This window comes from Ambystoma mexicanum, chromosome 14, assembly GCF_040938575.1.
Source record: "Ambystoma mexicanum isolate Mex_15411 chromosome 14, UKY_AmexF1_1, whole genome shotgun sequence".
Lineage (NCBI taxonomy): Eukaryota > Metazoa > Chordata > Amphibia > Caudata > Ambystomatidae > Ambystoma > Ambystoma mexicanum.
The window spans coordinates 67,634,088-67,651,567 of NC_090940.1; the positions used below are offsets into that span (position 1 = coordinate 67,634,088).

The window sequence follows — 17,480 nt, forward strand, 5'->3', positions numbered from 1 at the left end:
TGTGTCGTGCGCAGGCCATGGACCCAGAGGCTTAAGGGCGCAGACAGAACGTAACAATGAACACAAACTCTGCGGAGATGCGCAGACAACAGGAAAGAAATAAAGGCCAAGAGGAGAATACCCTAGGAAAACAGGGAGGCTATCAAACGTCCTAGAGGAGCCTGCAATCCCCAAGGGTTACCCTCTCCCACACTTCACCCAGTATTTCAATAGGCTACGGTACCAATGTTAATTAATTAATTTATTGTTTGCTTGTTAAGACGCTTATACAATAAGAATTTACAGTTTCAAAACACCCACAGGGCAAGGAGGGAGGGGGCGAAATACATCACAGCACAATATTTAAGAGCAGAGGGGATCAAAGCTACTATGCCTTGTGAGTATTCAGAACGTGCAAGTGCAGGAGGGAAGAGGGGGTTAGTGCTGGGCAGTCCAAGCTCACTGGTGAGCCATAGACAAAGTGCTTGGAATGCTGAGTGCTACACGGCCTGGGCCGTGGGAGGGGTAAGTGCGAGTCTCCAGAGTGGAGGGTGTGCAGATGCAAAGTGCTGTGGATAGATAGAAGCTGGGAAGAACTGGTGTGGGAGGTCATGGCCCCGAAGATGCATAAAGGCCAAGGACACCAATTCAGCAACTGTGGGATTAGCAGATGAGGGAAGGAGGAAAAGAGGAAAGTCTTAAGGAGCTTCCAGAATTTGAGAAGATCCTGTTCAAGGTGCAGGGGGAGTGGGAGGCTATGCCAAAGGAGGGAGCCCACAGAGGACAGTGAATGACCCCCTGCCCTCTGCTTAGCAAAATGCTTTACACACAGAGTTGGTGCCAGAGGAGCGAAGTGGTCTAGAGGGAGATTATTTAGTGAGATAAAGTTGAAGATAGTGTGCTCCCCGGGCCCAGAAAGCCTTGTGGATGATCCAGAGGAATTTGAATTTAATCCGTGCAGCACCCAGGAGCCAGTGAAGCCTTTTTAGGGCAGGAGAGATGCGGTCCCTGGGCTTAAGGCCAAGGATAAGTCTTGCTGCCTGTTAAGTCATCTTGAACATTGACAGGCCCTGCCAACCCACCAAAATCCAGCACCAACCCCTTTATAATTCATCAAATCACTAAGGGAAATGAATCGTCATTTCTACATGCCACCGCCTACTCTTTGTAGCCCCAAAGGTGGGCCCGGAATGGTTTTGACAGGCATAACAGAACACTCACCCTCGATTCCCTCAAGTTCCTTCCATGACGTAATCATGGATAAGCATAATATGCCCTGAGAAGCAACACTTCTCTGAACTCACGTGTATTCTCACCTGTAATACCGGGTGGATAGATCATCACTGGCATGGAGCCAACCCGCACTTCCCAAGTTCGAAACCCGAGCAGGCCCAACTCAGCCTTCCATCATTCCGAGGTCAAAACTATTCAATTGGATAATTATAGCTATTATCGAAGAGTTCATAAACTGGAAGAATCCAATATAAAAACAGATACCTTTTAAGTCTGTTTCCACCAAATTATTCTCTACAAATATACTAGTGTTCAGAAGAAATTTGGTAGAGTATTCTCCCACCCCTAAAACATGTCAAAAATAACCAAAAGCAATTGTTCACGCATTCTGCACTCGTCACGGTCGCTGGCATAAACAGTCAAAATCATTCTGCCGGGAAACTCTTAAGCCTTGCCGAGCATATACTCACTTGACATGCACTTGTACCCAGAAGCACCACCTTCCAGCAGATCTTGCAACACTTGGGAGCCCCCTTCCAATCCCAGGAGTCCTATCATTCCCAAGAAGGAACTCAACAGATCATCATGTCGCTTCAGAACTGCCCTAACCATAGCTCGTACCTGATCCTGACAGAAAAGTGAGCTTTTCCACGTGGGTTGGCCTAAGCAGGTGCCTCTGCACACTCTCACTCGCCAGTCCTACCACACTCCGTGTTCCCAGCTGTCTATCGTGCTCATCACTGCCCTCTGCATACAGAATAGGACACAATCCACATGACAGCCCATCATGTATGTGGGGCACAGTGGTAAGGCGGCGTGCAGAAAAATAGCATGTTCTGAAACCAGACCGCCCACCACATGCCTTGTAACTTTAGAGACATAGGCTGCAGTTCCATTTGCGGGGAAGAGGACACGCTTTTCATCTTGCCCCAGTGGCGATACAGCATCTCACAGGAGGGCGAGGGGGCGGTCCACCCAATCAGTGAAGGTCAAACCGCACAGACATAAGGCACTCCAATGCCGCTATAACCCTCACCCCGCTCCATCTATGTAACTGGGCCTTCAACATTCCTTAAACCAACACCGGGATCCTAAGTAGCTCCTGGGTCCCCCATACAGACCCAATTATCAAAGCCGCCTTGTGGGAAAAACCTAGAAGCGTTCACATGTATTCAGCGATAAGTATTACAGCATGGCAAGGATTATCAGAAGATGTGAGACACAGGAAGCCGGGCAAATCACCAGGCTTGGAAAAAGGCCTATAGAATCTGGAGAGAGGAAAGGAAAAACCCCACAAGAGTGCAGCTAAACACAGAAGTGAAGTCATGTAGATGGAAGACAGTGTAGGCGAGGGCCCTTGGTTATGCTTAATTTACATAAGACCCATTGCCCTAAATCCATGTTTCTCTGAGCCACCAAAGTCCAAGGTCAGGGCCCTATCACACAGGCGATGCAGCCACACAGTTACTCCTAGACACAGGGTGAATTTAAGCTTCACCAGGGAACATTTTTAGGACTTCTGGTACTGAATGGTCCACCGGGCGGATATGTATGAATCTCCTTTCCAAACACTCAAACACTCTTGTCCATTGTCTGCATTTAACCCTTGCACTGCCACCTGCTGGCCACACTACTTGTTTTTGATCCTGTGTACCGCACGTACTCCTCCTCCCCTTCCCCTGGCACGTTTCCCCTTGCCTCTGCCCTGCAATTGCGCAATCTCAATGTCACTAGGCCTAGTAAGATCGTTGTCTTGTCCTCCCTTTGTTTCCCCTACCTTGCCTCGTTGCGCTTTGAAACACTTGTGTATAGGCGCATTATAAATGTTATATCATATATCATAATTGTCTTTTCCTTATGGGCTATTTCATACTTTCCCGAATACATAGCTTTTAGTTTCCTTTTTTACTTTATCTGGATATATTTTTCCAAGTTCCAGTTTGGCTCTCAGGTTTCCTGTTTATAACCAGTTCTTTTGTTTCACTTAGACCTTCTTCGTAGAACTTATTATGAATTGGGTTAGTCCCAGAATATTTCTCTTTCACTTCTCTTTGCACTGACTGCAAACACTTCCTACTAGACTGTGATGAGTATGAGCATTCCAACAATAATTTTCATTCACTCGTTATGTTTTCTTTCTCTAGACTGTGACGAGTATGAGCATTCCAATAATGATTCCATTCACTCTTATGTTTTAGACTGAGGAGTATGAGCATTCCAATAATGATTCTCATTCAATCTTCTTATGTTTTCTCTCTCTCGAATGCAACAAGTGTGAGCATTCCAATAATGATTCTCATTCACTATTGTTATGTTTTCTCTCTCTAGACTGACGAGTATGAGCATTCCAATAATGATTCTCATTCACTCTTATGTTTTCTCTCTCTAGACTGTGGAGAGTATGAGGATTTCAATAGGAATACTCATTCACTGTCATTATGTTTTTTCTCTCTTGACTGTGATGAGTATGAGCATTACAATAATAATGTTTTTTATCCAATGCCCAGGGTATCCAGTTATCTCTATTACCTTATGTTCTTAGGGCTAACATCGCCAGGGTTCTTGCTTTTTCATTGAGGATCAGTTTCCTCTCTTTATAATGTGGTGTCTTGTGTCCTTTCGCCAGCTTCTTGTCCCTCTATTCGTCTTGGATGGCGATCCGGTATCTCGGGTATTAGCTTGTCCCGAGTCAGCCATGTCAAAATGGCTTTGGCATTGTTACTTGGACCTCTGGTCCACCACAGCCTTTCCATGGTCACGCCACCAGTCTCTGCTTCTTTCTCTCCATTTTCTTCTGAACTCCACGGTTCCAGCTTTGGTTCTTCTGGCTTCCTGGTTACCGACAGTAGCATGTCTGTCACCTCTTGGTCTCTTGCGCCTGCAGGACGCTGAGCGTCTTTCCTCTGCTTTGCTCTGAAGTCAGCGTCTCTACCCTTTTGAAACTTGCAGGCTCTTCCTTCATTTCTCCAGGCTCCTCACCCTTTGGATGTATGTAGCCGTGGGGTTTCCCCTGCGCAAATCTTAGTTCCTTTATCTCTTTCTCTAGTGGTTTCTCTCCTCCTCCCTACATCCTCTTCTTCGTCCCACCAGTGGAATGAGAGTTTAAAAAGGAGGTTTTTCATTTTGGGTTGGCAATAACAAATATTGGCCTTCTCTTCACAGATCTTATCTTTAGTTTAAAGGTGTTATTTTGCAAGGTCCTCTAGGGAATTCCTTCTGGGAACGGGAGTCCTTGTCCCCAAAGGGTGGAGTCTCTCCCGGTGAGGTCCCACCTGCCTCGACCCCTAGAGAGGATATTGCGGAGCAGGCTCACCTCCCTGGCCTCACGGGGGGATCCCTTGGGGAGAAGGGACGAACTCCAGAGATTTGTCAGCCAATGTACAAAATACAGAGTTCACATTCAAAAGAGGCCATGACACAAAGCTCCAGACATCAAAAACACGGTACTAAACCCACAACTTTGGAAGGGCAGGGGGCGGGGAGGTGGTGTAATTGGATAAGATAATGTATTTTCAGCACTAGCTATATGGTTTACAAGTTTCACTGCAAAACACAGCAATACAAATAATTTAATCTTTTGTTGTGGGCTGTACCTCTAGCGCAGCTAAGGTGTTTTTTACTAGGTTAACCTGTCACCTCTGTGTAAATCTTAAAAGTCTTGATTCAATTTACCTAGGTAAGCTTCATGGTTCCAAGACATTTCCTGTTATAGTGCTTCAAGATCTAAGAAGCTGCCTCTGAATAACGTCTTGTACTATGTAGCTCCTAGAAAGACTTTCCTGTATGTATGAATATACCCAATCTGGTGACGATCAAACACTTCACCAAAATTACTACCTATCCCTAATCTACCATTAATCTAACTTTGCAATTGTTAAGATACGGTTGCGAAGCTCTCTGAATGATAAAAACACAGCCTCTATCTCCAGGTATTGACTTTATAGTTCGGCAATGTATATGCTACTCGTTCTCCAGATTCAGATCACTTGTGATTCCTAAAACAGCATCTCCACTGATTGCCTGAATTCCCTATTACTGTTTTGGCTTAGCAGGGCAGAGTCTCTGGGTGGCGCATGTGCGTGCTACCAGTCAGTGGATTTTCCCTTAGTAGATGAATGCAACAAAATTTCCTAAAGGCAGTGCCAGATTGTGGGTCTAGTGTACTGACACAATAGTTTCCTTCTCAAATGTCCAGAGTAGGGGTTCTCTTGGGCACAAGCGCATGTAGCCTCAATTCCCTATCGGAGTGAATGTTACTCGAACTATGTCCTTAATTGAGTGGGACTGGAAAAACAGACTCTTCGATCAACCCCCAAACGATCACTAAATACGGATCCTCAATGGCCGAAACGAAGGCCTACTCATCGGAGCAAGCAGAAACGGGTCCGCTCCCTACACCCAAAACATTGAAAGGCAGATAAAGCCACACAGGCTGTACCGCTGCTCAGTAGCGCATCGCACAGCGCAGCCTGCTTGAACACTAGCCTGCATATTATTCCTGAATGTTGGACCCGCCATGTTGAGTTTCCCTAAAGTGGATATTTTACAGTTAAGGAGTGCAATGTATTTACCAGTTATGTGCTACGCTTAATCAAACTTAAACCAAAATGACTTTATGAATGGAAAAGCATGCACAGCTTTGACTATGCATTTATAACCTACAAAATATTCATAATTGAAAAGTATAATCTAAAAAATATTCATAATTGAAAAGTAGCATCATAATCTCCAAGTGAATTCAGAAATCATTCTACGTTTCATAGTTCAACCAGTATTTCAGTAAGCCTGCAACCAAGAACCTAGCCCTGCAGTTAAAGGCAGCGATTTATGGTCAGAAAAGTGAGCTCTTCACCTCCTGCAGCCCCTAATGGGCCTTGAAACATACAGAATTGAACATGGGTAACTATCAACTACAGGGATACATTTAGCCATGGCGTTCCGAGTGACATCTAATAGACAATGAGAGCTTGAGTTGTTTAGGTCTCCTGGAAGCTCCATGTGAAATGAAATCCATTCTTGATTAGTTCCCATCTACTCTTCCATGTTGTGTATGGCCCCCTCGGGCCCCTTTTTCACTTCCTGAACTGTCCCCATAGACCAGCAATTCCTGGGGTGGATAGGGAGGCAAGAGTGAAGCACTCACAATCATAGAATATTAGCGATACCTGGGGTCCTGCCACTCTCCTCCTCCTCCCTAGATGGTCAACCCTTTTCCTTATGCACACCACTGGAGACTGGGGGAGGTAGATAAAATGCTGTATCCTCCTGACGACAAAGACTACAGAGATATTCCACCAGTGTGTTGTCATAGCAGCAGAAACCACTGTATGTGCTTGTGACTTCCTATGTTAAGCCATGCAAAATGGGACCTGTAAGCAGATGGCAAGCGGTCTGCAGGCCAATGCAGGAGTCACCATGAATGCTAGTGTTCCAATCATGGATGTCTCCTTGCCCCAAAATTCCACAGGGGTGGTCATGCATTTTTGTTGCGGTGTGCTCTGCGTTCTTCAAAAAAAGGACAGTTCTCAAAACTCTGTAAGAGGGCTTTTTACTATTTGTATTCTCAAAATATTCATGCTTCAAGACTTTGTTTACTAAACTACAAAAGGAAGTGCAATGGCTAGGAACTGGTAACTGATCCCAAGATGCACCACTATTGCTACAAGTAAGTATGTTGTGTCATGCATCCCCCTGTCTCGCGCTTCCGACATTCCTTTTGGTCACAACACTGTGTATTCAGTACACGCATGTAGCAGTCTAGTTGTTTTGTCACGTTGCTTTCGAGCAACGTCACTTTCACTTTAAACACTTTCCTGTTGGTGCGGCTTGGTGCAACTTCCTTGGTTGCCGTGGTGCTGTTCCTAGTTTTGTGTTCCACTTCCTTTGCTTGCAGTCCTTCTGACCCTTTCTGTTCCCTTGCTATTCCCTCTCCTGGATTTGCTCCTGAATTTGCTTCTTGCTTCTATTTCCGACTTGCATTCTGTCCCGGATTTTGTTGCTACCACATTGCTGCTGCTTAACTGTTTGGATTCTAATGCTTACCGCGTTGCTGCTGCTTCTCGACGGGATTACCAACCTTGGATACTGTTGACTGCTGTATTGCTGCAGATTCCATTCTACTTATAGAAGGAGTTTTCATTCCCCAGGAAGGGATTCCCCTCGTTTTGGATCCGTTGAAGAGGTGGCCTGTCCAATACCATGTACCAATGCGATGTCCAGCGTCTACATTTGCGAAATAAGATGCTTCGACAAGCCCTAGCGGCTAGGGAAGCTGTAACAATAGGTGTTTCGGCTACTGGGTGGGGATCTTTTAAGTATGATGGCTCTCCTCAGAAGTTAAAAGAATTTGGGGACCATTGCACTATTCAGTTTACCTTCAGACCCCATCAATTCTTAACAGATCGTGCCAAGATTGGGTACATGGTCACCAACATGGTTGGAAGTGCTCTCGCTTGGGTTACGCCACTGGTAACCTCCAGAAACCATGCTATGGACAATTTTGATGCTTTTCTGGTTCTCTTAAGAGGAATGTTTGAAAGACCAGAAACTGTATTTACAGCTCAAGAAAGCCTCTTAGACTATTCTCAGGGTCTGCTATATATCATGCGTTACCCGTTTCAAGCAGCTTGCAGACGAGACCGGATGGCCAGAAGAAACTCGAGCAACCTTGTTTCGCTAGGGGTTAGTTGACGAATTGAAAGACAAATTGGCACAAGTGGCACGCCCAGGAACATTTGCTGACCTAGTCACTTTGGTTCTACAGTTGGATTACAGACTATAGGAAAGGAAAGCAGAAAAAAGAAAACACTGGCCAGTTCGACAAGCTCTGGAATCCTCTGCCCTTCCTTCTTCATGTCCATCGGAACCAGAACCCATGCAAATCGGTGCCAGTAGAGCACTGCTGTCGGCAGCTGAAAGACAAAGGAGAAGATCCTTGGGGGTGTGTATGTATTGTGGCATGAAAGGTCACTTAATGAAAGATTGCCCTGTGGCCCCAGTCCGGCGTCAGGGAAATGCCATATCACGTCCTTAGAGGGGATTGAAGAGCGGGAGCAGATTGGGGTCCCACTGTTTTGTCCAAAGAACAATCATCATCTTGTGAATCTAACTTGATGGCTCTTCAGGTAACCCTGACAACTGCATCGGATACCATCTTAATGCTTCCGGCCTTGATACATAGCGAAACTTTATGGACACACTATATGCTAAAGAACATCGCATATCTGTTGAGGAAAAAGAACAATGCGTACCTATTTAAGGTGTTGATGGTAATCCCCTGAGTTTGGGTCCAGTGTTGTACCATAACAGCACTGCTTCCAATGCGTATTCACAATCATAAGGAATTGCTTTCTTTTAATTTAATAAGAACTGCACATTACCCTCGAATACTTGGTATACCATGGTTAAAGCACCACAATCCGTACATTGATTGGAGGGCCAGAACGGTTTCCTAGGGTTTTGAGGTATGTGTACAGAACTGTTTGCGGGATATCGAGGAGTCTAAGATGTCAAGGCTGTTGTCTCTACATAATTTGAACACATTACTTCCTGAGTACAGTGATTATCTGGAAGTGTTTATGGACAAGCAAGAGGCAATATTACCCCCCTCATAGGGAGGACGATTGTGCTATGGAATTACTACCTGGAACAATCCTTCGGTCTGGACGTATATTTATTCTGTCTGAGACAGAGAAGAAGGCATGGAGCTTCCCTGTTCTTTGTGCCAAAAAAAGAAACAGCAGAATTACGAACGTGTTTGAACTTTCGTGGTTTGAATCTGATCACAAATAAAGACAAATACCCCTTGTCCTTTTGGAAGCAGTCAGAGGGGCACGGATATACACGGAACTTGATTTATGTGGGGCATATCACCTCATTCGCATAAGATCTGGCGATGAGTGGAAGATGGCCTTCCAAACACCTTTTGGCCTCTGAGTATAGAGTAATGTCCTTTGATTTGGCTAACGGCCGATCTGTTCCAATGGTTTATAGGCCGAATATTTAATGATCTTTTGTACACCATGATAATTTGTATTTGGACGATATCTTGGTCTTTTCCAAACCTTGTTGGAACACCAAGACCACAAGTGTGAAGTTCTTGCTCGTCTTTCCAGTAACCATCTACAAGCTAAACTGGAGAAGTGTATTTTTCATCTTACGTCCATCTACCTGGGATACATACTGTCGGGAGCCAGAGTAGCTATGGATCCCAGAAAAGTGGAAGCGATTCTGCTGTGGAAAACACCTACACTATGCAACAACTCCAGCAATTCCTTGGTCTGGACAATTTTTATCATCAGTAAATAGATAATTTTTCCTTTCGTGTTAAACCCTTGATTGACTTTAACCATAAAGATCATCACTTTCTATAGTCCATTGAACAGGACAGGGCATTTCAGGAGTTAAAGAACACCTTTGCTACTGCATCTATTCTGAGTCAGCCAGATAGTGAAAGTCCATTTATTGTGGAAGCTGATGCTTCGGGAACATGTTGTAGGAGCAGGTCTTTTACAAATGCAACCAGACAGGCTGGAACGTCCTGTGGCCTATCATTCACACACGTCCCTGAGCGAGATTAATTATACTGTGTTAGAGAAAGAATTGGTGGCTCTGAAATACACCTGTCTGGAATGGCATCCTCTTTTGATGGGAGCTGCTCACCAAGTTGAATTTAGAACAGACCACTGAAACCTTAGTGCATTGCAGAACTTACAATGCAGGAACAGCAGACAAGCTAGGTAGGCCTATTTTGTCACACAGTGCGCTATTATGATCACGTACATTCCAGGTTCATGCAATATGATTGCTGATGCTCTTTCAAAGAAGGACTTCCACAAATCTAAACTTAATACATACCTAGAAAAGATTGTTCCTGCAAAATCTTTTGTGTTTCTTGTGGACTCCTTTCAGCAAGTGTTAGCTGACACAGGTTCCTTGTCAGCATCAGATATCGAAACCTTGGATTACAGGACCAGCACAGGTATTTATTCAAGGATCAGAAGCTTTACCTCCCTTCTATTTGTACCCAAAAAAAGTTCTACAGATGCTTCATGATCATCCTGTTGTAGGCCATAAAGGTCAATTTTGTACTAGGAAACATATCGAAAGGAGAGTTTTGTGGCCTGGTTGCCAGAAAGATGTTGATCAACATGTAAGAACATGGGTATGATTTGTGCACAAACTAAGGTAACATCTCAGAAACCTAGTGGAACATTTTTGCCACTGCTTGTTCTAACAAAACTATGGGTAGTGTGAGAAACCTGAAGTACTACCCGCTAGTAGTCCCCGGAGATCTGTCATCCAGATGGCCAGGACAGAGCCATCGCTATTGGATGCAGTTCCTGGGGGTGGAGAAGTGGGGTAGGATCACCTGAATGGGTGGCTTTCGGGGAGTGAAAGTGGGACACCGAAGGTTGCGACGCGGTACCCCTTCCTTTAACACCTTTTCCCCATCCTACCCTGTAGGATATTGAGAAGCTTTAACCCCCACCCCCTTTTTACACACAAACACATTCTTACACTGTGACAACCAACGTACTAAACACCAGAGCCGTTTACCTGACATGTCCCAACACAAGGGTCAGGCAAAGTCAGGCAATTAACAATAACTACGCACACACCTGATGGCCCTTTACCTTCCCCACAGGGATAAAAGGCAGAGCACGAGAGCGCACGACGAGCAAGGCCGAACGCACGAGGAAGCAGCCATTCTGCACCGGCAGACCTGAAAGGACAACAAAGAGGGAATTGCCGTTGCCCTTTTCAACTCAGACCTGCAAAGCCTCTGAAAAATGGAATCACAAGAACGGGAATGATAGCTGGCGTGTGGTGCGACAGGTGTCAACGGTACACAGGGGCCTCCCATGTTGATAACACAGGCGGTGAGGCACGCTGGCTACCGTGGTACCGTCCTTGACTCCAGAAGCAAGACAAGCCAATGCGTTCAACACAGTCAGTGAGTCGGACAAAGCTGATAACAGACCAAACTGTTTTGAGCTCAAGGTTACAAGTGGCAACATTATATGAACGCAAAGAACTTGTGTCTGTTTGAACTTTTCGAAAAACCCAGAGAAGGGCCAGGAGCAGAGTGGTCAGGCTCAGCAGAAGCGCTCATTCGAAGGACTCTAGCTGGCCCCTTTGTTTTGTGTAGAAACTACAACTACCAGAAGGCCATAGGAGAGGGTGGCGTGAGGTGTCGGAGAGGTCCAACAAGGGTCACATCAAATCCCTTGTACAATTGAAAGTCTCTGACCCATTGCCTAAAGAAAGCTAGGGGAAGGCAACCCTGCTTCCGGTGAGATGAAGCAAATCATGAACTGTGTTAGAAATTGATGAACTGTGTTAAAGATGGCTATGTGAACCCCACAGAGGGATACCAAGGGAAAAGCGAAGAGAAGTAAATCCTGCATCGTGATAGTATTGATACCAGAGTGAAAGGCCGTAGTGAACCCACCAGAGAAAGGCCCACGTTTCAAGGAGGAGCCAAGTCTGGCAAAGGGAGATCCAAGGGGCGAAGAGCTATCATCCAATGTGCAAGATCACAGAAGGAACTTTTGTTTGTTGTTTTGATCCAGCAGAAAATAGACTTGGCCCCTGAAGGTTCTGGTATCGTTGAATGAAATTGGGAACCTTGTGCTGGAGAGGCCCTAGAGTGTGCTGTGCTCAGGAGTCTGCCTTGTCCCATACTTAAAACGTGGTGAAGGGAGACCCAGCCATACCATCCCGACTTATCATTTTTTTTTAACACTTCTTTCTTTTCTGGTGAACATTTCCCCACACTATTTTGTAACTTAGAGGTAAGGATTGGCAATAGGTTTTTTGTAGTACAGGCCCGCTTTATTTGACAAGACACCACTAGGACTGCCTTATTATTATTTGATGGTCGAAACTTGCTCCCATCTTATATTTAGGTTTAGATTAGGCATTTTTCTCACCCATTATACAGTTTCATAAAAACTCTTCAACTGTGATCATTTGTGTCTGTCTTTACTGTTGCCACCATGAGTTCCTTACAGAAGCCATAGCCACAGATTTTATTGTTGAGCTACCACCATCAGAAGGCATGAATGTCATCATGGTGACAGTTGATCGTTTTTCGACGATGGTGCATTTACACCCTTGAAGAAGTTGCCTTCGGCTCTGGAAACCGCACAATGTTTTCTTCATGATATCTTTCGATTACATGGCCTACCATCTTCCATAGTATCGGACAGGGGACCTCAATTTATCTCCAAGCTTTGGGCTCAGATCTATAAGGCATTTACATCAGTCATGATTTGTCCTCTGTCTATCATCCCCAATCCAATGGACAAACGGAGCATACTAACCAGGTATTAGAAGAATACCTATGTGGTTTTGTTACGACTTCTGACACTTAGTGGGCTCCAATGTTACCTATAGCAGAATACGCATATAATAATGCTCATTACACAGGTCTTTGATCCTCATCCTTTTTTGTTTCTTATGGATTTCATCCTCAATGTCTCCCAGATTCACCCATACCCAAGACATTAATCCCTAGTGCTGACCAATGGATATTGAACCTTCAAGCTAATCATTGCAAAACTAAAGCGTTGTTGCAGAACGCTCAGAGGAAGATGAAACTATATGCCGCTCGACACAGGCAGGATGTTCCTTGTTTTTATTTAAGTGACCTTGTGTGGTTAGCTTCCAAGACCTTTCCTCGTCATTTGGTTCCGTTTAAGCTGGCTCCACGGTTTTCTGGACCGTTGTGTTATTCGCTGCATAAACCCTGTGGCCTAGCAGCTAGAGTTACCCCCTACATGACAAAGGATTCATCTAGTTTTTCATGTGTGCCTTTGCTGTCCCTACTGGGGTGATGCGGCTGCTCAAATGGACCCAGTCAGACCTCCTCCTGTGCTGGTGAGCGGACAACAAGAATACGAAGTGGAAGATTTTTGTGATTCCAGATTTCGCAGAGGTGTACTGCAGTAATTGATTAATTGGAGAGGCTATGGTCCTTCTGAAAGGTCTTGGGAGCCGGCACATCATGTTCATGCCACCCCGCCTTGATTATATGTTTTCATCATCGCCACCCTTTAAACCTGGGGTTGGCTCTTTTGGGAGGCAGCATACTTTCATGCATCCCAGTGTCTCATGCTTCAGACATGCCTTTTGGTTCTGCCACAGTGTATTCAGAACACTTGTGTAGCAGTCTATTTGTTTTGGCATGTTGCTCACTCTTGCGAGCAATGTCACTTTCACTTTGAATCGGTCCTGTTGCACGGCTCGGCACGTCACAACTTCCATTGTTGCTGTGGCGCTGTTCCTAGTTTCGCTGTTCCCCTTCCTTTGCTTGCAGTCCTTCTGACCCTTTCAGTTCCCGTGCTATTCCCGCTCCTGAAGTTGCTCCTAAATGTGCTCCTTTTTTTTTCTATTTCCGACTTGCTTTCTGTCACGGACTTTGTTGCTACTATGTTGCTGCTGCTTACCGGTATGGATTCTATTACTTACCACGTTGCAGCTGCTTACCTGTTTTGGATTCTAATGCTTACCACGTTGCTGCTGCTTCTCAATGTGATCTACCAACCTTGGATTCAGTTGACTGCTGTGTTGCTGCAGATTCCATTCTACTTCTACAAGGGTTTTTTATTCCACAGGAGGGGTTTCCCCTCACTTTGGATCTGTTGATGAGGTGGCCTGTCGAATACCACGTAGAATAGTTGTGGGATCAGACTGGCCTCCTCCAGAGATGGACCCTATCTTCACAGTATCAGAAGTCACAAGCCAGAGGTAAAGCAATCCAAGGGGCATGATTGTGACATGTTGGTTCTCTTTTGTGCAAGAATTTAATGTAATGTAGGCCTACATGCTGAACCCAGAGCACCATGCAATATGTCCTGTGTTGGGTCAAAAGAAGGACATGGACACTTGAAGGACAGGTTTTGTGATATTTGATTAAAGTAATACAATAAGGCCTACCTTTCCCTATAACTATGGGTGGTCCCTGCCTATGTTACTAACTAAGGTGCTCGTTTGTCAGTCATGAATGTCCAAATGAATACATCCGCTGTCCAGAACCATCCCAACTGACCCTACCAATATAGTTCCAGTCGGTAGGATTCTTCCTTAATACTTAATCTTCAAATAGTCTCTTGTGACTTCTTTAACAAGTCTCTGTAACTCTTCAAATGGACTTTTGACCGTTCTTTCCTCCTTAGGAATCACTTTTTATAAGATCTATATTCTTGGTTGCTGGTTTTAACTTGTCTTTGTGAATTATTATTTCCCCGATAGGCTTTCCCTCCTAGTCCAGTTTATTCTGTTCTACTTGGATCTGCATATAGTTCAATTGACTAGTTCCTCTGAACTCTGGCTCATAACACTCCTTTTTATATAACATTCATCTTGTGTGGAATAATTAGGTTCCTTTCCCTTTTCCCAGGGTATTGTTATCCTGTGTTCTTCTCTCTCTTTATTTAGATCTGTAACAATATGCTCTTCAGTGTCATAATGCTTTTAAGTTCCTGCATTTCAGGTTTAACTTCACCTCTTTATTTATACTGAGACAAGTTGTTGGTATTAATAATGATTCCCTGTGGGCCTCCCGTTATTCCTGTTGTCCCCGTTTCCTTCAGCTGAGAAGGAGAACCTCTTTGTGAGCCTTGTTCGCGGGGGATCTTCCTTCTTGTACCATAGCACCGTCAGTTTCCTTCCGTCGGTATTGTCTCCTTCCTCGCTGGTGTCTTGGTCTCTCTGTGCCTGACTGGACACCCTGCTGCGTTATGCTTGCAGTGGTGTCAGCACTGGTTTGTGGCCCAGCTGTCCACAGATCCCTCGTAATCTCCCCACCACCTTCATCTCAGCTCCTGCTCTCACAACATTTCCGTCTCTGGATTCGTTGTGGTTCTGGAGTCCCGTCCTTGACTTTCGGGCGAGTTTTAAACTTGCGGTCTTCTTCGCTTCGGCTCTCAGTCCTCTCTCTCCTGAAGTGCTACACAGCTCTAAGTCTTCCCATGCCTGCCTATGCGCTCCTCTCTCTCGCCATTACTCCTTGGATACACGTTATTTAACATACTCGAACCAGTGAGTTCAACATTTTCATTTAAAAGGACATGGTCTTTTTTCATGTGACCATTACATCTCTTGACTGTTTCTTCTTCCCAGTCTTGATAGGTTAAAGTCTCTGATGTATTAGAGCATTCCATGTAGGCCACGGTGTGTATAGCTTGAGGGAGTTTCTCACGGGATCGGGAATCCCTGTCCCCTAAGGGGGGGGAGTATCTCCAGGTGAGGTCCCACTTGCCTCGACCCCTAGGCAGGGTATTGTGGATCGGGCTCAACCTCCTAACCTCACAGGTGGGGGGTTCCCTCTTGGGGAGAAGGGAGGAATTCCCTTGATTCGTCACAGTCCTTAGAGTGATGTGGGGGTTAAGTCTTCAAGCAACGTTGTACCTTCAGTGCATCCTGGATTGCATCTGAATCTCGAAACCCATGCACTGTGAAAGTATACTCTCGGCACCTTGCAGCTGCTATGCATATCTCTTGAAATGAAATAGTTCCTAATAAAGGAGCCGTTCATCAGCAGAGTGTGGGCAATACTTTCCTGAACTGTGTAGTTCTCTCTACATTTCCTGCCTCAGAAATCTCTTTGTGCAATATTGGTCATTCAACGGTCTGATTTACATGGAAACGTGAAACACTCTTCTGTGAAAATGTAGGTATGGCCTTAATATAATATTCTTATACTAGTGGAAGGGATAGGGCCCTAATTTCACGCCCCGTACACAGTGAGGTGATTAGTACTAAAAAGCCACCCATTGGTCTACGTTGCAATTGCATTAAACGTGTCAATAACACATTTAGCTCCCATAATGGGGTGGATATTTTAGTTGTTGCAAGGATTTTATTCAATCTGATAGAAGAGGTGAGGGACAGTTGCCCCTTCAACTACACTCCAGACTGGGGTTCAGTATCACAAAATCTCCCGATCCCCAGGCATCAATCAATCATTCACCACTGTAGAAGTCACCCAACCCTCTTCATCTTCCTCTGTATTGCATCAGACTAAGACTATGGAGCAAACTCCTAAAACAGTCCACGGCACTCCTCCTGAGTTACGGTGTAATGGGTAGCATTGCTCATACCTCCCCACCACCGACCCACCCAAAAGACCTGAGAATAGTCCTACGCCCCCCTGCAAAAATCCAGTGGCATGTACATGCTCATGGGACGTTCAGGTAGAAAGCAAACCATCTCAAACTTCCTGTCGCCTTACTTTTTGCCACATGTAGGGGTGATGGTTGCTCAGAAAGGGGCTGTACATTTTTGTATTTTCTAGCACAGGTGCCAGGTCCACACTAGCAATAGAAAAATATGTTTCTGATGCTAGCATGGGTGGATACCCACAATGGAAATACAAAAGAAGTTTCGAGTGGCTCAGCCGTCCCTTCAGCTCCCTCGCTGGCTAACGACATTGTTGTATAGTGCCTGTCGTCTGTGGATGTTGCAGATGGTGATGTCATGTGGAATGTTGATGTGTGAATGTGAGAATGTTTTCCTGAGGGTTCCACACTCAGGCAGTTAGAGCTCCCCTGGCTGGATGATGGGTGCCAGTGTCTTTGTCCTGTCCATGTAACTTAATGTAACTGTAATTTAAGAACCTGTTAATAAACATAGATGTAACTACAAGAAGCTTGGAGGTCACTTAACTACAGACAAAACATCTTATGTAATGACTGTATCCTCTCATCTGAGGGGGAAAGCAACAGCATTACTGGTGCCTATCCTCACTTAATAGATAAGGGAGTATGTAGAACGTCTTCATAACAAGCGTAATGGTGCTGCAGATCAAAGAGGTTATTATTAACCATCTCAAGAGTTGCTTTTTATCAAAGTCGAAGGGATGGAAGGCTAAGTCGGTCCTGACAAGCTTCAAGCTCGTCGATATCAGAAGGTGGTGCTTAATGTACTAAGCTATAATGTTGGCTAATTAATGTGGACGCTGATGCAGAAAACCACAGCTCATCACCAAATAATCAATAGGTTAGACGGGCATCAAAGGTAGAGTCAAGGTGTATTTCTATACAGCTGTGCAGAAATGGGTCTGGAAACTAGCATATTATCCCTGTCCCAAAAAGATAGGCCCGGACACGGAAACCTCTGGGGTTTTATACAGTTTTACACAATGGACCACAAAGACAAGTCAGTGAGATACATTTAGCCTGCGAGATCAACAATGGACTCCTCAATGGTACATCGTAGGGCCATGGATTGACAGGACGCCCCCAAGCTCAATGTACTACTGC

At 45.0% G+C, this 17,480-nt stretch overlaps 1 protein-coding gene across 1 annotated transcript in view; it reads right to left on the reverse strand.

Annotated features, from left to right (window-relative positions):
• Positions 1 to 17,480, reverse strand: part of DPH6 (diphthamine biosynthesis 6) — a 785,760-nt gene that overhangs the window by 50,107 nt on the left and 718,173 nt on the right. The window lies entirely within an intron of this gene.